At 44.8% G+C, this 26,203-nt stretch overlaps 1 pseudogene; it reads right to left on the reverse strand.

Moving 5' to 3' along the window:
• Window positions 1-15,707: 15,707 nt before the first annotated feature.
• LOC120695256 lies at window positions 15,708-23,511 on the reverse strand (annotated as a pseudogene).
• Between the last annotated feature and the right edge of the window lie 2,692 nt (window positions 23,512-26,203).

Raw genomic sequence — 26,203 nt, forward strand, 5'->3', positions numbered from 1 at the left:
AACTCTGTTTTTCTTACAGTTAAGCCCCTAGAACTTGTTTTAGCCCTGGTTTTCGCGTTCTAGCTCCGTTTTAGGCGTTCTTTATATCCACGCGATCGTTGTAACGTGTAGAATAGTTCTAGCTTAGTTTTGTTCGTTGTTTTTATGTATTGTTGTACTGTTTCTTAGTATATGCCATTGTTTGCATGTATGTTTATGTTGTGTATTGTTTTTGGCCATGTGTTCATGAGTAGACGTTGATCCATCTGAGGAGCCCCAGTACCAGTACCTGAATCAGCCATCTTCAGATCAGTTTGAGCAGCAGCAGGAGCAGTTTGAGGAAGGCAAGTATAACATGAACAACACCTATCACTTTAAATATATTTTCATACTGCATTTTAATACTGTATGCCTATAAGGACTTTCCTAGCCACTTTATATCCGTTATATATATCCCTCGGGTTGCATTTTGGTTAGTTGTGCTAGGTTGCTGCGCTATAACACACTTGGTCCCTTTTTAATTAATTTGATTAATGGTATATGCAACTTAATTCTGAGAGTGGCCCTCTGTGTTGTGCTTGAGTGGCTCACGTCTCGTTAAAATTGGTTTTTGTTAGAAACATGGTTTAGGGGGCCAGCACGGTGCTTAGTGCTTGGTTGGCCACTCTCCATAAGGACCGGTTCATAGAGCGACAACCTGGGACAACAGCGCTACCACAAGACTGGAATGGGACGGTCTTGGCGTAATAATTAGTTCTTTTTGGTTTGGAGTAACTTACCTGTGGGGCAGGGGAGGTAAGCTTCTATGGCCCTCATACTGAGTGGCCTCGTCTGTGCTTGGTCTGCGCACCTGTGTCTTGACGCCCACTAGACCTGCACCATAGTCGCCGATCCACGCTCGCGGTTACTCCTTACCAACAAGATTCTTTGTAAAGGCCTCGTAGTGAGTTTGTTAGCCATCTCACCTAAGGAAGTGTGATGAACAACTAGCGTAGCTCACGACTTGTGGGTAAAGATGTGCAATGTAACACCCTAATTTAATTTTCCTAGTTAATAATAAATTTAATTGGCTTTATTTGTTTTTCTAGGATTTAATTTGCTTAGTTTGCATTTAATCCAATTTTGTTCCTCAAGTAATTAAAATTTTATCATAGGTTAAACTTTGTTGCTGCATTCATGCTGGAGCATTTATTTTAATTGCTTGTGTGCATGAGGTTGTTGAATTCAAATTTTGTTTGAATTCAAATAGAGTTGTTTGAGTTAGAAATAGAAATAGGAAATAGAGAGGGAGAAGGAAAAGAGAAGAACCAAATCAACCCAATCCAGACCGGCCCAGCTCCTTTTCCTTTTCTCGGCAGCCCAACCCCGCTCCTTTTGCTCAGCCCGCTTCCTCTCCTCCCGGGACTGTCTTCTCCCGCGCGGCAGCCCAGTCCCCGGCCTGTTCCCGCGTCTGGCCCAAACCTCTCTCCTTCCCGCAGCACCCTTCCGCAGCCCAGCTCTCCTTCAGCGCAACAGACGCGCGGTTTCCCCGCCTGGCCTACCTCTCAGTGGCACCAAGCGACGCAACGCCCACGCGGACGCGTCTAGCCGGCCCACCGGTCAGAGCCTCACTCCGCACCGCGCACTTGCCCCTCCTCTGCCTGACCCGCCGGCCCCGCTTGCCAGCCAACGTAGCCACGCGCGCCTCCTACCATGATCCGCTGTCCCCACCTGGCCGCCGCAACAACACAGCGCAGCGACCTCCGCCTCGATTGCCCGGCCCCACCTGTCGGCGCAGCATTCTCCCCAGCACCCGCACGTGTCTTCTCTCGCTGCCACGCTGGGCCCACGCGCCAGCACCCTGGAACGCTCGTGCTCAGCCGCTCGCCCGGTACTCCGCCTCTCTCGCTGAGCACTCGGACCCACCTGTTGGCCCCTTCCCCTTCCTTCCGCAACCGCCGCTCGCGCAGCACCGCCCCGCCCGCAATCTCTGCCGGGACTCCCCCCTGGGCACGCGCGCCTAGGATCACCCCGGCCCTTTAAATCACGTCGCGCCGCACCCTCCTAACCCTAACCCACCCAGCAGACGCCACCTCTAACCCTAACGCCGCCGCCTTGGAGCTCCAAGCTCGGAGCTGCCTCTGCGCCACCGTGGACCGGCCACTCCGCAACGCCTCTGCTACCGCGAGCTGCTGCAGAAGCACCGCCGCAGGGTCAGAACCATCACCGGCCACGTCTCCTTCCCTCCACCCCGCGCCACGCACGGGAATTCCTTGCCGGATCTCCACCGAGCCGCCGCGCCGACGAGGATCCGCCGCTGCGCTCCTTCCGCATCGAATTAGACCACCGTAGGAGCTTCAAGAGGAGGTAAGGACCCTCACCAGCCCCCGTTTCCCCTTTCTTTAGTGCTCTAGCGCCCTCTAGGTGCTAGCATGTGGCACGCCGGGGACCTAGGGCCGCCCTACACCGCCGCAGGCCACGACCGAGTCCCAAATCCTTTTACCTGAGCACACCAGTGGATTACCCATGCCGCAATGGTGCTCCACATCCAAACCCCATCCCAAATAGCCCCCAGAATGCCAGAAACGGCATACTCCAGCCGAGCGCCACCGCGGAGCTCTGCTCCGGCGAGCAGCGCCGCCGCTCCGCACGCCCCTTCGCCCGTGGCCATCCGATCTCAAACGAACGCCCCTGATTAGATCGCAGGACCATCAAACTCTGGCCCTCAGATCTCGATCCAACGGATCAGATCTGAAGATACCTCTTTGCCCTGTTCCTTTTACTAAAGAGTCCCCGAACTCTTTTGAAATCAACCCGCAGTCCATCAGTGTTCAAAACTAATTCCAGATAGGTCCTGTTTTTAACGTTTTAGACCCCAGCCTTTCCCAAAATAGTACCCACAGTCTAGACTTGTCATTTTTGCACGCTAGCCCTTAGATCTAACTATTAATTATGTTTTAGTCCTTGGTTTTTGTAGAAAACCCCCTGGAACTCTGTTTTTCTTACAGTTAAACCCCTAGAACTTGTTTTTGGCCTAGATTATGCATTTTAGCTCCGATTTAGGCGTTCTTTATGTCCACACAATCGTTGTAATGCGTAGAATAGTTCTAGAGTCGTTTTGTGCACTGTTTTCATGTATTGTTGTACTGTTTCTTAGTTTTTGCTAGTGTTTGCATGTATGTTTACTGTCGTGCCTTGTTTTGGCCATGTGTTCGTGAGTAGACGTTGAGCTACCGGAGGAGCATCAGTACCAGTACCAGGAGCCATCTTCTGAGCAGTTTGAGCAGTAGAAATAGTTTGAGGAAGGCAAGTATAACATGAACAACCTATCACTTTTAAATACACTTTCATACTGCATTTTAATACTGTATGCCTATAAGGACATTCCTAGCCACTTTATATCCTTTATATATATATATCCTTTGGGTTGCATTTTGGTTAGTTGTGTTAGGTGCCGCGCTATAACACACTCGGTCCTTTTTAATTAATTTGATTAATGGTATATGCAACTTAATTATGGGAGTGGCCCGTTTGAGTGGCTCACGTCTCGTTATAAAATGGTTTTGTTAGAAACATGGTTTAGGGGGCCAGCACGGTGCTTACTGCTGGGTTGGCCACTCTCCATAAGGACCGGTTCATAGAGCGACAACCTGGGACAACAGCGCTACCACAAGACTGGAATGGGACGGTCTTGGCGTAATAATTAGGTCTTTTTGGTTTGGAGTAACTTACCTGCGGGGCAAGGGTGGTAAGCTTCTATGTCCCTCGTACTGAGTGGCCTCGTCTATGGTATTCTTGACGCCCACTAGACTTGCTACATGGTCGCCGATCCAACCCTCGCGGTTATTCCTTACCAACGAGATTCTTTGTAAAGGCCTCGTAGTGAGTTTGCTAGTCATCTCACCTAAGGAAGTGTGATGAACAACTGGCGTAGCTCACGACTTGTGGGTAAAGATGTGCAACCTCTGCAGAGTGTAAAACTGGTATACTAGCCGTGCTCACGGTCATGAGCGGCCCAGATCCTCCTTTTGATTAGTGGGGTTATCTCCTTCCGACGAGGGAGGTGCCTCTCGGGGTTACCTTGGTGGTTTCAGTTTGGTTCTCAGTAGTAAAATGTTTAATTCTGATTAATTACTATGTAACTGGGTTAATGGTAATTCATCAACTTGTAGTAAATAGTTTTAATAAAATTCTGCCAAGACTTAAAAGCTAATGCAGTTGAGTCAGCCAACCTTAGAGCCTCATAGTTTGTGCTATACTTGTTGAGTACAAGTTGTATACTCACCCTTGCCTCTTCTCTACTTTTTCCTCTTGGATACACTACTGCTGCTGAGTTCCTGCCGACGCGAGGGAGTTCGCTCAGCGCTACCCGGACTATGAGGACTTCTAGGCGTTCGTCTCCCAGTCAACGTCCCTGTGGTGCCCTGCTCAGCTTCGGAGAGTTTTATCGTATTTGTACTTCGCTTTCGCTGTATCAGATATTTTTTTGTCATTAATGTAATAAATAACATTCGTATACGCTTTATTATATCTTTTTACGTGATATGTGCTGTGATATACTGTTCATTCTATTGTATATACGTGTGACTTGATCCTGGCACGTATATGATTGCTCGGTTTATGTTCTTTTATAAACCGGGTGTTACAGAGTGGTATCAGAGCCATATCGACTGTAGGACGAAAGCCTAGATAGAATTGGTCGAGTTTTAGGACTTCTTCTCTCCAATCCTTGTCTGCTGAAACTATTTTACTATTATACCCCTTGAATTCTATGACTTTTACTCGTCTTGCCTTGTTTTCTTTCTCTAAAGAATAGTTTTCGTAGATTTTGGCCTGCATCAGTCAGTTGACCACCATGAGTATAAGGTAGGTGACCCTTTTATAATAATACGATAGCACGTTCTGCGACGCGTTGTGGTTAGTCGGGTCGGATGTTAAACTCGGCTAAGTTGTGAAAATTGTCTGCTTGTTATTATGCTACATGTTTGATTTGGATTTTTGAATGATTGCATAGCTTAGTAGTTAAATTTATTTAATGAAAATCAGTCTTAAGTTAAAGATAATTAATTAATAAAACGAGTTAGATCGTTGGGGGTAAAACCATCCACTCTATCCTCTCTACCTTATCATGCCTTGGGTTTCTGTCTTGTTGAGAAGAAGTATAGCGCGAAGAGAAGGTGATATCCAGAGATTCACCGACGAGGACGTCGGTTTCTGTAAGGGGGTAGGGATGTGACACCCCGGCCTACAAATGGTACCGGAGAATTTGAGAATCTCTCAGACGAGATAGAAGAGTTATGCTACAGTTCCCTTTTTCTCGGATTTATGTAACACCTATCTGGAGTTATCAGCAGTAATGCCTATGCAGTGTTATCTAAATAGGATAGAACCTTAAATAATGGAGTTTTTCTCTCTCCCTTGACCTTACCAATCTGTGTTTCCTCTTTGCCCCAGCTCAGATGTCGGCAGAACAAAAAGACCTTGGAGACAGTGCAATGGGTGATGGTGAGAAAACTTGCCCGTGTTGCCAATTCTATGGCGTTCCTTGTCGTCAAGTTCGTGCGACTGAAGATGAAGCCACAACTAGAAGGAACCAGAGGTCGTTCTCCGGTACAAAGAGAAAGATGTCTCATCAAGAGCAGCAAGTAGAGGATTCCCTTTTCCTTGACTCCCCATCGGTAGATGAGCTACAGACCATCCAGAAGAGAAAGGATCCTAAGTGCTCTAGAGATACACAGGTCGAGAATCAAGCTCTCCATGATTATGTTCATGGGTTGACTATCACTATGAAGGTGATTCAGCCACGCAGTCACAAGGAGTCCAAAGAGCAGGCAACAGAAATAATGCAAGATGCGATGTTAAGTTCACAGGGAAGTCAACCAAGTAGCGCCATTCACCACCACCGCAAGTGCTACAAGTGCGGACAAAAAGGTCATTATGCCAAAAGTTGTCCACAGAAGCTCCTTTCACCAGCTCCACGGCAGGCAGGACAGCAGGGGCGCCCAGCTCCGCCCAAAGCGCCGCTTCAGGGCAAAGTGAACCACGTGACGGCCGAGTCAGCGGCCGAGGCTCCTAACGTGGTTATTGGTACATCCATGGTCAACTCCCATCCAGCTACAGTGCTTTTCGATACTGGTGCTACTCATTCATTCATCACCAAGTCATATGTTGAGCAGCATAGTTTCTTTACCACCCCATTAAAGAAGTATCTGCTAGTCTCTTCACCGGGAGGGGAGTTGAGATCCCATATTGTTAGCCCTCGAGTTAGTATAGCCATAAGGGGGGCAACATTCAGTACTGCTCTGAGGGTGCTAGACACCAAGGGTATCGATGTAATTCTGGGAATGGATACTCTTGCCAAGTAGGGAGTCAGAATTGATTGTGCTCATCGGGCAGTTCACTGGACAGCATCTGATGGCCAAGAGGTGACAGTTAGTGCTACAGAGTCTTCTGGTTTTCCTCATCAGATGGAAGCTAGACCCACGGATGGTATTCGCGTGGTGTCTGGATTCCCGGATTTCTTTTCGGAGGACTTGCCAGAAGAAGGAAGAGGAGTTGATGAAGACCTATCCTGATCTCTTTGCTAGCCAGCCCAGAATCTCGGGACGAGATTCCTGTAAGGGGGTAGTATTTGTAACACCCTAATTTAATTTTCCTAGTTAATAATAAATTTAATTGGCTTTATTTGTTTTTCTAGGATTTAATTTGCTTAGTTTGCATTTAATCCAATTTTGTTCCTCAAGTAATTAAAATTTTATCATAGGTTAAACTTTGTTGCTGCATTCCTGCTGGAGCATTTATTTTAATTGCTTGTGTGCATGAGGTTGTTGAATTCAAATTTTATTTGAATTCAAATAGAGTTGTTTGAGTTAGAAATAGAAATAGGAAATAGAGAGGGAGAAGGAAAAGAGAAGAACCAAATCAACCCAATCCAGACCGGCCCAGCTCCTTTTCCTTTTTTCGGCAGCCCAACCCCACTCCTTTTGCTCAGCCCGCTTCCTCTCCTCCCAGGCCTGTCTTCTCCCGCGCGGCTGCCCAGTCCCCGGCCTGTTCCCGCGTCCGGCCCAAACCTCTCTCCTTCCCGCAGCACCCTTCCGCAGCCTAGCTCTCCTTCAGCGCAACGGACGCGCGGTTTCCCCGCCTGGCCCACCTCTCAGTGGCATCAAGCGACGCAACGCCCACGCGGACGCGTCCAGCCGGCCCACCGGTCAGAGCCTCACTCCGCACCGTGCGCTTGCCCCTCCTCTGCCTGACCCACTGGCCCCGCTTGCCAGCCAACGCAGCCGCGCGCGCCTCCTACCATGATCCGCTGTCCCCACCTGGCAGCCGCAACAACACAGCGCAGCGACCTCCGCCTCGACTGCCCAGCCCCACCTGTCGGCACAGCGTTCTCCCCAGCACCCGCACGCGTCTTCTCTCACTGCCTCTCTGGGCCCACGCGCCAGCACCCTGGAACGCTCAAGCTCCGCTGCTTGCCCGGTACTCCGCCTCTCTCGCTGAGCACTCGGACCCACCTGTCGGCCCCTTCCCCTTCCTTCCGCAACCGCCGCTCGCGCAGCACCGCCCCGCCGGCAATCTCCGCCGGGACTCCCCCTGGGCACGCGCACCTAGGATCACCCCGGCCCTTTAAATCACGCCGCGCCGCACCCTCCTAACCCTAACCCACCCAGCAGATGCCACCTCTAACCCTAACGCCGCCGCCTTGGAGCTCCAAGCTCGGAGCTGCCTCTGCGCCGCCGTGGACCGGCCGCTCCGCAGCGCCTCTGCTACGGCTCATCAGACATGGTGCACGACAACAGTGCTTTCTTCCACGGCTCATCTAATATCCGTGGTGCCGACCTCCAAGACACAAAAAAAGAGTCAATCCAATAACGTTGGACACGCCTACAATATCTCGTAGCACAAGCAAATCAAAAGGTCATTAAAACAGATGCGCATTACAGGTTGGATAGGAATATACGTGGATAGGAATTAGATGTATGCGCAAATCTTGAGGAGTATATATAAGCACATCATTAAGTATGAAGATGTACGATTGCACGTTACATGTCTGAAAAGGAGGTAGTATATACAAATCACGAATTTTACTACTTTTGACGAAAACAGAGTAATTTGTAAAATTGTGCTTATATAGCAACATCAACGAAACACAAAATTTTTTACTTCCACACATCCCACTTTATACTCCATCTGCAGTATTCCAACAACTCTGCAATTGCTGATGTGACCGCAACTCAAACATCCGTGGATGGCATCATTTTTAACGGTACAACAGTGTTTTAATAACATGCGAGACAGTCAAACGTGCATTAATATAGTCCATAACTGTGACAAACCAGAGTCTCCAGGGCTAATTACGCATTAAAGACACACATTGCTACGAATTTTACTACCCCTCCCAATTGCCACCGTAATTTGCTCTTACCGCGAACCCCATTCTTTTGCTTTTACGTCATGTGATTGCAGTCAAGATTCACTACAGATGCACTCCACACGACACTTATACCTTCGAAAAACTACTTTCATTCACAATTTTTTACTACCTGACAATCCAATTTATACTTCAGCAATACGCGGGGCAAGGCAGCCCATAAGACACACACGACTGAAACAATAAATTTTTGATGCCACGACCCACATGTAAGTGTGTCCTAGTTTTTTACTAACGCAGATTCTAGTTTATACTCCATCTAAACATTTACATCAAACACAGGAAGATATGACACGCTCATGGCCAATTATGCATTGAAAGCACACAATCTAAGGATTTTACTACCCTCACATTGTTGCACCATAATTTTCCCTCGCCGGAGTGCTGGTGGTGCTCCGTCGTGGGTGTTGAATATTATTCAACACCGAGATGCCAAATAGACCAGTCATATATATATATATATATGAACACGTGAGGTCCAAAGAAAAAAAATATAGTATAGCCATGTCCTCATAAAAGGGAGAGAGATCCATAAAGGAGTATTTCATTTCCACCATCCACCTTCCACACTTGTGCACAATCTTTATCAACTTGTATGATTTGTTATCTCCAAGGATCCATTGTTTGATTTTGCAATATATGTGACACAAGTGCATGCTTCCACTTTCACCTACCATGAGCTCCACATAAGCTATATTTAGAAATAGGATGAAAAGAGGCAATGCCTTGGTGAGGATATATACACAATGAGCGACATGAGAGATTCTATGGAGAAGTAAATCTATTGTTGGTATTTGCAAAAATATTTTCAAAATCCCAGTCATATAGCAGGAAAGTGGAGGAAACTAAAGTCAGCACCGTTCCACTCTTCAACTTCCCAAACATTATGGTAGACACATCAAAATTCACATGTAAGGGTGAAGCTTAGAATAATCTGTATGCAGGTCTCATATCATATAGAAGCCGGGTCCGCCTTAGTTCTAGCCTTTACTCGAGGACGAGCAAAGAACTAAGTGTGGGGGATCTTGTTGACGCTCAATAACGACTCTTTTCAAGTGTCATCTTGAGCCTGAAATTATGAGAATAAAGTCTCATACCTGCTTATGTTATCTAGAAAGATCCAATTCCACGTTTCCTCTTAGAAATATTACTATATTGGAATTCAGGCAGAAATGCAGGTAAAACAGGCTTCAAGTGTCAAGGTACAAACCCGACCATCAGAGCAAGCTATCAGCTCCTGTTGGTGCCAATATAGGGCCAACACACGATTGCGCACGGTCGTGTGGTGCGAGGAGGAGCTCGATGCAGCGCCTCCTACGTAGGGCAGTTAGACCGGTCAGAGGGGCCGGTCAGACTGGTTGCCGGGGTGAAGCGGCGAAATCCAATGAACGCAAGCCCGGGAGGGACCCCGTCAGGGCAGGCGCACGTAGGGTTGTTCTAGGATAAGCAGGCCACCTAGAATGCCTTCAGACGTCGCGGAGACAAAGGAAGAACAGAGGATAATGGGGTTGGAAAAGCTAGGGTTGAGAGATAAAAGTAAAGGCAATGAAATAGTAGATTTGTTTTGTATTTTGATCGATTTGATACCTCAATCGGTCGTGGCCCTTTATATTTATAGGGTGGGTGGACTTGCCCCGCAAGAAATCATATTATAAGATCTAAATCTATAAAAATCTCTAGTTGTACTTGGACTCTGCTTGGACCAGTCAGACCCACCGGTCAGGCCGGTCAGCTCCTGCAGGATCAGCTACAGCGTCACAGGCTAGTCAGACCGCTTGGGGCGACCGGTCAGACCGGTTGGTCTAGACTGCTGCCAATTTTGGTCGCCAACATATGCCCCCCTGTTCTTTAGCAAAGCTTGCATGCCAAAGAACACTCTTCTAGACTAAAATTGTCTAATGGCGATGATCAATCATACATCGGCCATTTTTTGTGTTAAGAGCGATAAAAATTATCGGCCATGTCTTGCTTTTCTTCAAGTCGATGATGAAACAATTTGCTTTGGCCTCCAAACCTTCTTCATGGCTACCTGCTTTGTTGGCTCGACCTCCACTTGTTGCTTCATCTTTTCTTGATTACGCAAACGTTGCAATCTTCTCTTTTGAGTGTGAGATAAGCCTGAGGGACACCACCTTGGCTGTAAGTACTTTGAATCTTTCTTCACGTTCTTCTCACCCTCCTTGCTGCAATTAAAGTCTTTTTTGACCAGATTATTGCTAATCGGCCTTTGTGAAATACAATTTGGATATATAGAAGGATATTGAATATAATATGGTTGCATATACATCCTACTATAATCAAAAGGTGTATAATAACAATAATATGACCAGAACCATGGAGCAATCGGCTCAGAAGGTGGCGTAACAACACAATTACCTTGACGTAGGCAAAAATCCGATTGCTCATTCCTTCTGCTTCTGGACAGCTCCCTCCTTCTCGTATTTGGCTAGGAGCTCTTTGGAGCTCGGCCTTGTTCTAGTTCCAACCGTGGAGGAATTTCTAGATTTGCTGGACACACCGGTCAGACCGGTCTGGGCACCGGTCAGACCGCCCTGCGGACCGGTTATACTGCTCGACGAACCGGTCTGACCGGTCAGATTGCTGCCGGTCCTTTTTCCTTTGTCTTGCCCCTCGAGTGTTGATGTCTTTGTTGAAGCTCGAGGATTTTTGCTCTGTAGCACCTTTCTCTCAAGTCTCTCTTATCCAATGATCATATTTTTCCCTTTAGTCGATTCGGCTGGACTTGGCCGAATTAAAACCTTAGGATTCTTTAATTCAAGCACATGAGTATGCATTGGAAAAGGATTCTGGTCAATTTGCATTGTAGGAGGAATCAATCGTCCTTCATCTATGGCCAATTGTATCTTTCTACGAAGCACATTGCAATCGTTAGTAGCATGAGAGAAAGTATTATGGAATTTGCAATAGGCACACCTCTTTAACTCTTCTGCCGATGGAATAATGTGAGAGAACTTAATTTTCCCAATCTTTGCTAGTTCATCAAAGATTCTCTCACACTTTGACACATCAAAAGTAAACTTGATCTCTTCCTTTCGATTTTTGTTAATCGTCTTTAAAGAAGAACAAGTACTCAGCTTGTCATTAGGTGACCACACAAATTCAGCGGCATATACCTCTTTAGACTCATCGTCCAAAGAATCTGAATGATACTCAAGAGCATGAGTATTAGGACGATGATGTCTATGACTTTCTTGCAATTCTTTGCTTTGGCTTTCCGCAGCCAAAGCTCTTTGATGCACTTGATTAACCGTAAAAAAGTCTTTACCCTCTAATTTTTCTTTAATGTGAGATCTCAAGCCATTAAAAGCCAAATCCGCTAGATCTTTTTCAGCAAGATTCATGTTAAAGCATCAGTTTTTTGTATCACGGAATCTTCTAATGTAATCATTAATAGATTCATCGCACATTTGCTTAACCGATGTTAAATGGGACAATTTAAGCTCATAACTTCCAAAAAAGAAGTGATCGTGAAACTTTAATTGTTCCCATGAAGTAATGGAGTTAGGAGCCAAAGAACTAAACCAAGAGAAAGCTGTTCCGGTTAAGGATAAAGAAAACAAATGAACTTTTAATTCGTTTATAGAACTAGCTTCTCCTAATTGTGCAAGATATTGGCTGACATGCTCGAAAGTGCTTTTACTATCATCTCCATTAAACTTCACAAATTCAAGCAATCTAAAACCAGTAGGATATGTAACCATATCAAAAGACATAGGATACGGCTTTTGGTATGATAGAGTTTTGCCTTTAACATCTACTCCAAGACTTTCTATGATCATCTTAGCCAAATTATTCTTACATTCAGCAAGAAATTTCTCAAGATTAATTGAAGAATTTGGCTGTGTGGAGGTAGACATGATCTGCTGGTTTGGTGTCGCATGACCGGGGGAACCGGTCCGACCGGTCGATACGACCGGTCTGAACAATTGAGGTGAACCGGTCTGACCGGTTGATGGGGTCGGTCTGACCGGTTGCTGCCTGTGCTGCCATCGCTGCACATATCGGTCAAACATGGTGTTTCTGGGGGGGTACCGATGGCATGTTATAAGTATGAGTAGAATATGGAGGCATAGAATTTTCCAACTCATACGTTTGGTGAAAGTTAGCCGAACCATGAACGCTTGTAAGCGGATCAGAATATGTTTGTTGAGCCACCAACGCATTTGTTGGCGTTACTGTTTGACCACTGAAGTAATTCATCGGCATTCCATACGGCGGTTGACTCACCAGTAAAGTTACCGATGATTGAGAGACAGGGATTTCAGTAGATTCAACAGTAGAAACAGGCAACGTGTCATCAATTACTGGCTGTTTACCGGCTAATATCATCATCTTTTCAGTAATTAAATCAACTAATCGCAAATCTCGCTCAGCAAACAAATTTTTGACTTGCTCCATTGTAACACCAGTAGATGTTTCACTTACAGGGGTGTTACCTCAGATGCATCCACAAAAGTGGAGGTGAAGTCGATCTCCTTGATCTTGGTGACCTTGCCACGTCGATCAACCTTGATGCTTGCAAGTGCCGCTTTCAGATCATCTTCATCGCACTTCTTCTTGTGCTCCTTCAGCAATTGGCGAATATCTTCAGGAAGATGCTCTTCAGTCGAAGGGATGATGTTGTCCATGTCAACTTCGGTAGTTGATCCCATCTTCTTTGAGGTAGATTAGATCAGTTTTTGATAACCAAGATCTTTCTTCCCCAGTGGAGTCGCCAAAATATGTTGGCACCAATCTAGGGCCAACACATGATTGCGCACGGCCGCGTGGCGCGAGGAGGAGCTAGATGCAGCGCCTCCTGCGTAGGGTGATTAGACCGGTCAGAGGGGCCGGTCAGACCGGTTGCCGGGGTGAAGCGGCGAAATCCGACGAATGCTAGCCTGGGAGGGACCCCGCAGGGCAGGCGCACGTAGGGTTGTTCTAGGATCGGTAGGCCACCTAGAATGCCTTCAGAAATCGCGGAGACGAAGGTAGAACATAGGATAATGGGGTTGGAAAAGCTAGGGTTGAGAGATAAAAGTAAAGGCAATGAAATAGTAGATGTGTTTTGTATTTTGATCGATTGGATACCTCAATCGGCCGTGGCCCTTTATATTTATAGGATGGGTGGACTTGCCCCGCAAGAAATCCTATTACAATATCTAAATCTATGAAAATCCCTAGTTGTACTCGGACTCTGGTTGGACCGGTCAGACCGGTCGGCTCCTGCCGGATCAGCTACAATATCACAGACCGGTCAGACCGCTTGGGGCGACCGGTCAGACCGGTTGGTCTAGACTGCTGCCAATTTTGGTTGCCAACAGCTCCTGCATAAACATATGAAAGATGAGCGTCAACACTAGTGGTAGGAGTCATTGCTAACAAATTCCACAAAGTGTTGGTGTACATTTATGTGCAGACTTATGCTTGGAAATGCGAGGAGAACGCAGCCCAAAAGCAAGGTGACACGTCATGGATCCGAGGCAACAACTTCTCAATGAATCAGCCGCGTTCACTAGGATCTACGGGCCCACCAGAACTACCAAACTGAATTAAGACAGGCCCTTACCCACATATATGACATGGGGGTCCACCTAGCCACCTTCCGACCAAGAATCGGGCCAAACGGGCCCAGCCCATGGTCAGCCGACCATGTGGTGACGGTCCACAGGCCCCACCGACTCTCACTCACACGTGGCGTCTTGTGTTTGGCCATCCATGGTGGTTTGGCTCACTTCCCGGGCAAGAGGCAGGTGGTTCCCTCCTATAAATACAAGGGGAGGGGCGTCCAAATGAAGACACACATCCATCAAGTGCTCACTTCAAGCCTTCTCTTGGTTTAGAGTTGTCTTAGAGTAGGGAGAGGGTAGAGGTACTCAGGAGGGGCGCCGATCTTCGGTGCTCTTCTCCAGTTTGTACCTCTACGAGAGTTAGAGAGTAGTTCGGGAGAAGTGCCGGGGTGTCAGCTCTCTACTCCCAACTTGTACCTCTACGGATGCTACTATATTCTTCAGGTTTAGTAAGTATTCGTGGTTCCTATCTCTAGTTTTATACTTGTCATAGTATATGATAGTAGTGCTTGTAGTTGAGTGAGATCAGTTCTCTTACTCGCAGGTTCGTCACTCTGTATTCATATAGAGTGCTGTAGTTTGCTATGGGATATCATACGTAGTTAGACTACAGTAGTAATCAGTAGCATAGGCATGGTGTCTAGGCTAAGGGTTATCCTTAGTTTGCCTTATATCCCACAGTTTAGCAGAGGTAGGCCATAGGTGGTGACAGCCCTATTGCTCCTTCGTAATCCTCCACGTTCAGATATAGCCACTAGTAGAGAAAGTCACATAGATGATGAAACATATTTGTCATAGTAGGTAAGAAAATCATCATAGAAAATGTTTTATGATGAATTTGTGACGAAAACGAGTCCGTCATATCACTGCCATCATATTTATGCAACAGTGATGAAATCGTATAATTTGTCATAGAAGTGAACTTTTCAATGATGAAACACTCTTCATCATCGAACAACCAGTCTTCAGCGACAAAATATTTACATCATAATTCATGACCAGTATCGTCATTAAAGGCTATGCCATGTGGCATGGACCCGCCGACGGCTGACCTGGCTTTGGATCACACGCTGGCAGGTGACGTGGCCGGACCCACGTGGCCATTGCCATGTCAGCATCCATGGTGGCGCCACATCTTCATTGGCTGACCTCGTGGATCATTGCTGTCACGCCACGTGTCTTGACATTTTTACACCATGTGGCAGCCTATACAGTATATTTCTTTTCATCAAAGAACATGGAAATTTTCATAATGAAAACAACATCCTTATCATCACAAAATGTTCACAAAAAACGTCACTGTTTTCTCATCTTTCATCACAAAAGTACACAGACCATGGCAGATAACAGATCATAGAACTTGCCAATTGCCATCTTCAACACAGATCACTGAAGTTCATCACATAAGTTCAACACATCATCATTGATCCAAAGTACATAGAGCAACACAACTGACATAAGTTCAACACAGACCAATACAACAGACAAGTTCTTAGGAGCCAACCCAGACCATCACATAATACTTGACATAAGTTTAGGACTAACATAAGTTTGGAACAAGGGACCGGTTCATAAGTCTAGGATGAGTTACCATTCAAGGTCAAGAGACGTCGGAGGAGCATATTGTTCTCTTCTGCTGTCTTTGTGGTTTGATCGAGCTGCTTTTGGGTCTTAGCAAGATTTGCATCTGCAATTTCACTTTTCTTCTTCAAGGCATCAACTTCTTCCTGGAGTGCAGCTTTGGCTTGTCATTCAGCTTCAAGTTGTTCCCGAAGTTCCCTTTTAGTTGATGACACTGATCTTGAGGAGCACCTAGACTGTAGACCAGCATTCTTCAGGAATGTGTTTGACATGGAGCTATCCTCGGTGAGCACTTTGGCAACAATTTCTGCACTAGAGATTGACTCTTCACCATCAGGTACAGGTGCTGCCTTCAAAGTCTCCATTTGAGACTGGGAAAAATCAAAGGATAGAATATTAGGTTGGTAGACATTAGTAAAGGACAACATGAATAAATTTGTGGTTAGTGAGATGGATTTGTAATCTAAAGAAATGGAAGCATAAGGTTAACTATTACAGGGATCCTTAGTCTCAGGGATCTCTAAGTATGAGAATTACCAAGAACACAATGACTTAACCGATATTTATACAATCTCATGGTCAGGAAATGGATTCTAATTCCATTTGTTTAGTATTAAAATTGAAAGAATCTAATTCAATTATCTTTTTCGTTTGGGTCTTTAGGCAATCCAGTTCCAGAAATGAAATTATGATAGTTTAAATATTGAAAGCAATACAATTCCAGAATTCAAATTCTAGAAATTGAAAGCCACATATGGAGGGACTTACAACAGCTTGTTGTGCCTGTTCAGTTAGACCTGTTTTGGAGCTTGTATGCGTCTTGAAGGCATCCACAACATCAAGTTCATCATCATGTTCTAGGGTTGGTTCAACCTCCTTTCTCTTCTGCCGCTGGTACATATGGAACATGTAGAGAATGTATTCGCTTAGTTCATTACAGGAAATAAGTGGTTTTTGACTATAGAAGGTAATTGACTTACATATGCATGCAAGTGGGCAACATAGCATCTAGAACCAGTAGTCTGATGGTACTTCACCTTACGCCGGTTTCCTTTGTACGTCTCAGAGATTTGCTGCAAACACATACACTTATTAGTGCACATTAAAAGTACAATTGAAAACTAATACATGAGACCAAACAATATACCATATTCTTTGGATCAGTCCACTTTGCAACTAGTTCTCTCCACTGTTCATCAGTCATGCTAGCCACAGGAGAAGTTGTTCGTATCTCAATTACTGGGAGGCCATCGAAGTACTTCTTCTTCAACCTATACTGCCTTTGTCGTATCGCAGACTTCAGTACATCGGTGCAAGCTGCCTTTGTTGGATTGTCATTGACATTAATAGCCAATCGACCCTAGTGAGGTGAGTTAACACAGGCATAGTTAGATGAGGCCATGTAATAGGTTAATAGTGTAGCACGATAGAATGTAGATATGCACTCACTGCTAACATTCCCACCAAGTTGTTATAATAGTTCTCATTTTTCTTGTACTCTTTCCAATGAGTGAGAATAGGAATTCTATCATTAATGATCACACCAGCTTCAGATGCAAGCTTGGCGGCTTGAATAGGGTAATTCGGCCTTTTGTTCCCTTCCGCAACAGACACAGGCATTCGTCTTCCCATAGCTCTTGTCATTCTATCCAAAAGTATTCCCCTGGTTGGTTTCCTCGGCCTCCTTGGGCGTGTAGATGTAGATGCTGCATACCAAAGTTGCCAAGTGGTTAGTAAACAATTATGGAAATAGATGCAGTTCAGTGTACATATCTGGTTGCTAACATAGTAACTTGCCTCCATCTGTGCCTGGGGCCACCTGATCGTCATGAGCACCTTCTTCTTCATGCTCGCCAGCAGTACGAGTCCAGTCCACAAAAGGGCTTTGGGGAGTTTGATCTCCTTCCCCAGGCAGCAGTTCATTTGCAGCTTGTTGTTGTGTAGTATGTTGCTGTTTCCCTGACCTAGTGGAGACTCTAGGTGGTCTCTCCGCTGCTGGTGCAGCTGCCTTCACCCTCTTGGGCTGCCTTACTCCCAGAGGCATGTTACTCTTTTGTTTCTTTTGCTTTGTAGAGAGTGCCTTCTGTTTACCTGATCTAGAGTACTATGGAAGGGAAAAACAACTTGTAAGGCAAAAAAAGTAAGATGGAGCATAAATTAATTTACTGCACTGCCACATAGCAAGGAAAAAAATCTTAGCCCCCTACACCAAGAAAGAAGAAGCACCTCGATCATGAGGGGTTGTGGCTGCTCCTCTTCTAAAGATTCTTCATCATCATCATCATCTTCTCCTTGATTTTCTTCTTCAAGGAGGTATTCTGATTCAGAATCTTCACAAGAAGTATTCTTCTTGCCTGATTTTGAACGCTTGTTTGATGCAGAATGATCACACAAACTATGTAAGCTCTTAACATTATCATGTATCCCAAGTTCTTGCAATCTTCGTATATTGTCGGCCACTCTCTCATTTCGTACCCGCACATAATCCATATATTGTTGTTGTTCTTACAGAAAATAAATAAATAAATGGTGATTATCAGACTACTAGGTGAGAGCTGAAACGAAATCTGATACTAGACCACACTACCAACTGAATCAAACTAGACCTAAACCTCGGATGAGCCAAAGTGAACTAAAATTTCATGCAGGCCCCAGATTGAGACTAGGAACAATACTAGCTTAAATAACCCAAACTAGTAACTAAAATATTAGACTAAAAAGTGGAACACGGTGATACTGAGAAGAAATGCTTACCGCGGGAAGACGTCTCAGCAGACCTCTGTGTACCTCGAGCTACACCGCTGCGTGTGGTAACCATGGCGGCAGTGCAGATCCAGCGAGCGGTGTGGAAGTGGACGGAGATTCGGTGAGCAACATTGGTGAGGTGGCGTTGGAGGAGAGAAGTAGGTCTGGCGACCATCGTTGGTGAGGTGGCATCGGAGGGGAGAAGCAGGTCCGGCGAGCGGCATCGGTGAGGTGGCGTCGGAGGGGAAGCGGGTTCGGCGAGACGCGTTGGTGAGGTGGAGTCGGCGACGAGGCGCAGTCGCTTCCGGTGCTCGTCGTCTGCGCTGGAGTGGGCGCCGGTCTCGGTGCCGATGCCGGGGCTTGTGGGGTGGCGGCTGAGCTTGGGTTTTGGGGATTTGGGGGTGGCTGCGGGAGGGGGGATTTGAGGAAGGGGTGCGGCAAGCAAATGACAAGAGCACCCTCCAGACTGTGGAAGATGGATGTGTAGCTGTAAGTTATTTTTTTCATAGTCGATGGGTATTAGAGTCAATTCAGATGCTAATTTTTTGGGGTGGCGCCATGTGGTCCAAATCTGCGTGCCTGTACAGATTTAGGCACCGAGGGCCGTGGAGAACTGCGTGCACCGCGTGCACGTGAACCTGTACGCAAGGGGTGGATGCTGAACCCTTTGTCAGTGAACTGGTGTTATGGACTGGGTTCATGTAGCTTTCTTATATACTATATTCTGAGTTATCTTAGAATAAATTGTGTACCTCCAAAAAAGATTCAATAAATTGTAAAAAAGATTCAATACTTTGATCCTGTGCTAAGTATCTATTTCGCATCTTCAAGGACTGTATAGAATTTTGGTTCTTCTCCATTTTCCTCTGCCGCTTTATATATGTCTCCTAACAGCTCAGACAATTCATTATTGCCCTCATCAACAGCACACTCGCCTACATCTATCCCAAAGCCATCAATGTCAGTTTCATGAACCTCATCCTCTACAAATTCAACCTCCATACCATCCATTGATTCTCCATGATGAATCCACCGAGTGTATGTAGCTGACATCCCAAAAAGAGGTATGTGGTCATCTACTTTTGGCTGAGGCCATGACTCGAGATTTAGGCATCTTCTACATGGGCATGGTATATCAACATCTTTCCCTAATTTCTGGGCAGCAAATTCCATTAACTGACGGACTCCCTCTGATGAGTGTCGGTCCCAATCTTCACGACGTAGGATCTTGAACAAGATAACTAGCTGAAATCTTAGCCAAGATAACTAGCTGCAAGTAGCCAGATAACTACTGCAACCTGACGACACGCACAAGGAGCCAACCACCGTCTCTATACGGCAGCCTGAACCAAGGATTCGCCCAATCACACTCTCAAATAACCAACCTACACAACCTGCACTCGAAGTAGCAGGAGCATGGATTGGGTGCCGATGAAGCGGCTGCTTCTGTAATCCCAAGGGATCCACAAGAGCAAAGGGGTAGAGATCACTCTCTGAATTTGTTAGCACACAGCTGAACAAAAGGGGTTCTATTTCATTATCAAAGTCTTGTTTAATCTCTGAGATACATATGTTATTTATACAAGGAACAACCCTTCTTGTTGGGTGTGAATGGACCTTGGAGTTTCTGGAGATATAGTAGCTCAAAAGTCACCACGAACTGGAAACCCGTGGAGCCTCGCCTGGCTGTTGGGCTTGTGTGCAGTGTCCACTAACTCGGTCATAACTCTTTATTGGGAAGTCCAAATGACATGAGATTTGTTGTGTTGGAAAGTAGACTTATTTATCTTTCCAACCATATATAGCATGCACCATGAAACATTGTAGATTAGTACAGTTTTGCATGGAAATTTGAACCTCTGGCAGACTATTGAGCTTCTGACCAGTCTTCACTAAAGTACTCAGATCTCATTAGTGGATAATCAAAAGTACTCGGCATGAAATTCATTGGAAAGTAGACTTGATAAGCTTTCCAAAATGTCCTTGTTGACATTTATAGCTTTTGGTAATCAAAAGTTATGATTGTTTCTTTCAGACTATTCTACAGGACTGGTCGGATTCGAGTGTGGTCCTTTATCCTCCTTAGTGAACCTGAGCAATACCAACATACACGACTTAGGCAGTATATAATTCTCATTAATATTAAAATAAATTTTAGAAAGTAGCGCGTTCACCTCTTGTTGTAGTTTCTTAGCTCGGCTACGTGTAATTGGTCCAATGTTCACTTGCTCTCTTGCTTGGGTGACATCTTCCACATCATGTGGTTGGTTTACATGGTATGGTGCATGGTTGGTTGAGATGGCCTCATCATCCTCCCCCTCTTGAAAAGGAGTCGTCCTCGACTCTGATTCTTTCGTACCGAAGTATGGTGTCAAGTCAGCAACATTGAAGGTTGTGCTAACACCATAGTCTTTAGGAAGCTCAATCTTGTATGCATTACCATTTATTTTTGCTAGTACTCTGAATGGTCTATCTCCTCTTGGCATCTGTTTTGATTTACGCTTCTCTGGAAATCGTTCCTTGCGAAGGTGTACCCAAACGAAATCTCCCGGCTCAAATGTCACCTTCTTACGATGCCTGTTCGCCCACTCAGCATAGTACTTGGCCTTCTTCTCGATTACTTCTTTTGTCTTCTCATGTATCTTCTTTACATATGCAGCACGCTTGGAGGCTTCCATGTTACACCTTTCCTGCAATGGTAATGACAACAAATCTATCGGAGCAAGCGGTTTGAATCCATATACAATTTCAAATGGACACATATGAGTGGTAGAATGTACTGCCCTGTTATATGCAAACTCCACATGTGGCAAGCAATCTTCCCACTCTTTCAAGTTCTTCTTGATCATGGTACGCAGCAACATAGAAAGTGTTCTATTCACCACTTCGGTTTGCCCATCCGTCTGTGGGTGGCAAGTTGTAGAAAACAGCAACCTTGCTCCAAGTTTTGCCCATAATGTCTTCCAAAAGTAGCTCAAGAACTTTGTATCTCGATCTGAAACAATGGTCCTGGGCATCCCGTGCAATCTCACAATTTCTCTGAAAAACAAAGAGGCTATGTGGGAAGCATCATCGCTTTTATGAAAAGGTATAAAATGTGCCATTTTTGAGAATCTATCAACAACAACAAAAATAGAGTCACTCCCCCTCTTAGTCCTTGGTAAACCCAAAACAAAGTCAATGCTAATATCTTCCCAAGGAACATTAGGAATAGGTAATGGAGTGTATAAACCATGGGGGTTCAGTTTTGACTTAGCTTTCTGGCATGTGACGCATCGCTGCACAAGTCTTTCAACATCTCTTCTCATCTTTGGCCAATAGAAATGATCGGCCAGCAGCTCATAGGTCTTCTTCCAACCAAAATGACCCATTAATCCACCTGCATGTGATTCCTGTAACAACAAGAGTCTAATAGAACAATTTGGCACACATATTTTGTTATCTCTGAATAAAAATCCATCATGAATATGATATTTTTCCCATCCTTTTCTAGCTGTACATTTGGCATATGGTTCTAAAAACTCATGATCAGTATGATATAAATCTTTCAAACCTTCTAGTCCCGGCACCTTTACCTCAAGTTGGTTCAACAAAACATTTCTTCGGGACAATGCATCAGCAACAAGGTTATCCTTACCTTTCTTGTATTTCACCACATAAGGAAAAGTTTCAATGAATTCGACCCACTTGGCATGTCGACAGTTCAGTTTGGCTTGGCCTTTCAAGTACTTCAATGCTTCATGATCTGAATGGATAACAAATTCTTTTGGCCATAAATAATGTTGCCAAGTTTCAAGTACTCTTACCAAAGCGTACAACTCCTTGTCATACACGGAGTAGTTCAGTTGTGCTCCTCCTAACTTTTCACTAAAATATGCAATAGGTTTTCCATCTTGCATGAGCACACCTCCAATTCCAATCCCACTTGCATCACATTCAACCTCAAAGGTTTTTGTGAAATCCGGCAACACAAGTAGAGGCGCTTCCATCAACCTTTTCTTCAACTCTTGAAAGGCAATCTCTTGTGGCTCGTGCCAATTGAAAGCAACACCTTTCTTTGTTAATTCGTTCAGTGGAGTAGCTATGGTGCTGAAATCTTTCACGAATCTCCTGTAAAAACCAACGAGTCCTTGAAAACTCCTTACCTGATTTACATTCTTAAGAGATGGACATTCCTTTATTGCTTTAATCTTGGATTCATCCACTTGAATTCCCTATCCAGAGAAAACAAAACCAAGAAAGACAACTTGATCTGTGCAAATGGTGCACTTCTCAAGGTTAGCAAACTATTTTTCTTTTCTTAGTACATTCAAAACTTGCTGTACATGTTCTGCATGTTCCTCCAATGTCTTGCTGTAAATAAGGATATCATCAAAGTAAACCACAACAAATTTTCCAATGAAAGCCCTTAATACATGGTTCATCAATCTCATGAAAGTACTAGGAGCATTGGTTAAACCAAAAGGCATAACTAACCATTCATACAGCCCAAACATTGTTTTGAAAGCAGTTTTCCATTCATCTCCAATCCTCATTCTAATTTGATGGTACCCACTTCGCAAATCAATCTTAGAAAAAATGATAGAACCACTCAATTCATCAAGCATATCATCTAGCCTAGGAATAGGATGACGATAGCGAACAATTATATTATTGATGGCTCTACAATCAACACACATTCGCCATGATCCATCTTTTTTTGGCACCAAAATAACAGGGACAGCACAAGGACTTAAACTTTCACGCACATAACCTTTGTCTAAAAGTGCTTGTACTTGCCTTTGAATTTCCTTTGTTTCTTCAGGATTGGTGCGGTATGGTGGACGATTGGCTAATGCAGCTCCAGGTACGAGATCAATTTGATGTTCAATGCCTCACAATGGGGCAGCCCAGCTGGTATTTCTTCTGGAATGACATCCTTGTAGTCCTGCAAAAGATGTGAAATAACACTAGGAAGAGATGTTATGTTGTTAGCTGAAATCAATGTCTCCTTGTACACAAGTACAACAAGTACTTGGCTTGGGTTATTCCTCACATCTCTCATTTCAGATTTGGTGGCTAGCATGATCAGATTATTTCCCTCTATTTTCTTTTTATTTCTCTCATTTGGTTTGTGGCTCTCACTCACCGATTTGTGGAGGGCACTCATATTCTTTTTCTCTCTTTCTTTCTCACTCTCAATCTGCACTTCGGAGCTCTTTTGCAAGTGTTTAGCTAAGAGTTGTTGTGGTGTCATTGGTTTAAGTACCAAGTTCTTTCCCTTCCACTTAATGGTGTATTGATTTGTGCAACCACAATGTAAAGATGAACGATCATATTGCCATGGCCTTCCCAACAACAGATGACATACTGTCATGGGTGCCACGTCGCACTCTATGGTGTCAACATATTCTCCAACTTTAAATGGAAGTTTCACTCTTTGTGCAATCTTAATGGAACCTAATGGGGACGTGGGTTCCCGATCTTCCATCAGGTTCTGGATAACTATCGTTGTAGGCGGAGCAAAACACACCGATCCGGCTTCAGATCCTAAGACCCGAATCCAGCAATCTTAGCACCACAACTCCTCTGGTTATCAACCGTGTCACAATCCGATTGACCTCGCCAAGAAGGCTAATCCCTGCAAGCGCAATGAAGAACACAAGCAAGAACTCGAAAGAACACAGCTCAATCAAAGTGACTCTGCAGATGAAAGATTAATCTCACAAGTTGGGGTCTCACAAACCGATGAATGGCGACAACTGTTCTTGACATAATGAATCTAAGCAAAACCCAAAGTATAATGATGGCGGTGGTGGCAGCTAATAAAGGTTTTAGGTCATGCAAGACCTTCCTTGGTCGCACCCCTAATGGGCTCAACTCGATACATGGCCCAAAGACCGAAAAACGGTGATGCAACACCGAGACAGATTCTGGATGTCATTTATTTCGATTATTACCGTCGACTCAGGATGAATTTGGGCCTGAAACTAGTTCCATTGGAAGCATCTTGAAATTATATTTCCATCTATACTAAGTACGCCCAAATCCGACTCCGTATGCGACCTGGACGTCCGTTTTAGTACGGGCTATTCCTGGAGTCCGAAACAGACTCGAACTTGACACAGATTGGGCCTCCAACTCTACTTGGAAGCATTTGCTGGTCTCCTAAGGTGGTGGCTAAGGTGTAGGACGTCCAAGGGACTCCTTGGTGTGTCTCCCACCTCCTTTGGGGGTGCTCCAACATGGGCCAGGATCCCAAGGATGAACAACAAGCCCATGACGACGATGCAGCTTTCGGCAAAAACAACAGCAGAATGTCTTGATGATTTGAAGACCTTAGCGATGAGATATTGAGTTGGGACCAGATCTATTTGAAATATTATCAAATAAGCTTTCCATCAAGAGCTCATGGACCTCAATCGCACTCCGGATGACTGAGTTATGACCTTCGCAATGATTCACTATCGGTCTACCGACGAACCAAAAGTTCAACTTTACATTTGTGCCTACAATCAAATAGTGACATGTACTTGTGGAACCAAGTGAATTATACCATAAATCATTATGCAAAGGTAGGAGCGAGCTCACCTTGTAATCAATGATCATATCTGAAGGTGTCATGTCCTCATCAGAACCTGAGTTGTTTAGCCACTGCACATGGTATGGATGAGGATGTTTCAGCAACTTCAACCCAAGTTTATCAACTATTTCTTTGCTAGCAAGGTTGTGGCAACATCCACCATCAATTATTACTTTGCACACTTTTCCCTCAACCTTGGCTCTTGTTTGGAACAGATTATGCCTCTGTCTATTTTCAGCTTCTTTCATTTGCACACTCAAAATTTGAGTAACAACAAGAGCAGCACCTCCCTCAAATTCACAAGATGTGTAACCTTCATTTTCAATAGCATCTTCTAATTGTCCTCCATCCATAGAATCCTGCTCCTCATCACTAGCAGATTCATATTCTCCTTGGTCATTTACAATGATGGTGTGATTGTTTGGACACTCTCTTATAACATGACCACGACCTCCACACTTGAAACACTGAATTCCACTAGTTTTTTCTATAGAAGCCATTGATGTAGATGATGACATTGCAGGTTTGCTTTTCTCACTTTGAACAGCCAATTCTTTCCCGCTGAAAGCACCATGAGCACTAGAACGTAACCCACTACTTGAGTTGGTGATTGCACCTCGATTTGCATTGGCTCTTGGTGTAAATTTACTTCCACTTGGAGTACCCTTGGTACTGAATGCTCCTCTATTGTTCTTCATGTCTTGCTGCAATTGACACTCAGCTTTGCATGCTTGATGTACCAAATCAATTAGATGGCGGTATGGTTGAAACTCAACAATGTGCTGAATATTGCGATGTAGCCCAGCCATAAAACGTGCAATGGTTTGCTCTTTATCTTCATACACATAGGCTCGAATCATAGCCTTCTCCATCTCTTTATAGTACTCTTCAACAGAGAAACTTCCTTGCTTCAAATTCTGCAATTTATCAAAAAGATCACATCGATAGTGCTTTGGCACAAAATGAATTCTCATCTCATGCTTCATTTCTTCCCAAGTAGTAATAGGAGGTTCCCCATCTTCTTCACGATCATGGAGAAGTTGTTCCCACCAGATCAGAGCATATCCATCAAACTCAAGAGATGCCATTGCCAACTTCTTCTCTTCGGTATAATTATGCAAGCGAAAGATTTTATCCACCTTCAACTCCCAAGTGAAATAAGTTTCAGGATCAGATCCTTCATCAAATTTTGGCATGGTAAATTTCAGTTTACCAAATCTCTCTTCTTGGTTGCCTCTTCTATGAAATCGGCGACCAAAAGGATTTTGTAATTGGCTACCATCATCATCATCTTCAGATTCACCACTGTCATGATGTGTTCGACCTCGTCCCCTTCTTCTATCATGTGCAGCGCCT

This window comes from Panicum virgatum, chromosome 2K (assembly GCF_016808335.1).
Source record: "Panicum virgatum strain AP13 chromosome 2K, P.virgatum_v5, whole genome shotgun sequence".
Lineage (NCBI taxonomy): Eukaryota > Viridiplantae > Streptophyta > Magnoliopsida > Poales > Poaceae > Panicum > Panicum virgatum.